General features: G+C 50.8%; 1 non-coding gene across 1 annotated transcript; it reads right to left on the bottom strand.

Moving 5' to 3' along the window:
* Positions 1 to 411: 411 nt before the first annotated feature.
* Positions 412 to 527, bottom strand: LOC137768949 (U5 spliceosomal RNA). Its single transcript, XR_011074869.1, has one exon. It is a non-coding gene; the product is annotated as a U5 spliceosomal RNA (small nuclear RNA).
* Between the last annotated feature and the right edge of the window lie 244 nt (positions 528 to 771).

The following is a 771-nucleotide window of genomic DNA, read 5'->3' as shown; positions in this document are numbered from 1 at the left end:
AAGTAATGACCGTTTCTGTGGCCCTGGTCCTGAGTGTAGTAGCTGGTGGGGATGTCCCTTGTCCCTGCTTATCTTTCACCACCCGTCCTGCCGCAGGGGCTGCGGCGCCCATGGCCTGGCGGCTGTCAGCACAAGAGCTTAGAGAGGGGCCCCAAGCTGGGCCCCTGGGGCTGGCAGGCCCTGGTAGGGAGGGGTTGGATTCGGGATTCATGAAGGAGTGAGTATGACCCGCTGATGAATCCCAGAGTACGTGGGAAAGAGGACTTAGTGAGGATTCCTGGGGTTTTGATTTGAAAATGCGAGCAGTGTCCGTGCCGTGTGCTGAAATGGGCATCTGCAAGTTTGAGGGGCGTTGGGAAGAGTGTTGTTTTGATTGTATGAATTTTTTTTTTTTTTTTTTAAATTTTTATTAGCCTTGTGAAAACAAGGCCTCAAAAAATTGACGAGGAACTCGCAATTGTTTCTCTCCACGGAAATCTTTAGTAAAAGGCGAAAGATCTATGCGTTCTGAAGAGAAACCAGAGTATGAGTGTATGAATTTTGAGACGCCTACTAGACATCTGAGTAAGCACTGAGATATTTGAGCTGGGATCTCAGGGAACATGTTGGGGCTGGAAATAGACATTTAGCAATTATGAGCATTTTGGTGTCACTGAAGCCATGGGACGGGCGAGCAGCTGCATATGGTAGAGAGAAGAGGCTCAGTGCAGAGGGCAAGGGGCCGGCGCCGGGGGAAGCAGCAGCTCAGGGGGGACATGCGTCCTAGAGAGA

Source organism: Eschrichtius robustus, chromosome 8, assembly GCF_028021215.1.
Source record: "Eschrichtius robustus isolate mEscRob2 chromosome 8, mEscRob2.pri, whole genome shotgun sequence".
NCBI classification, from domain to species: Eukaryota; Metazoa; Chordata; class Mammalia; order Artiodactyla; family Eschrichtiidae; genus Eschrichtius; species Eschrichtius robustus.
The sequence above is the reverse complement of the archived record's forward strand: the minus strand, read 5'-3'. Positions and strand labels throughout refer to the sequence as shown.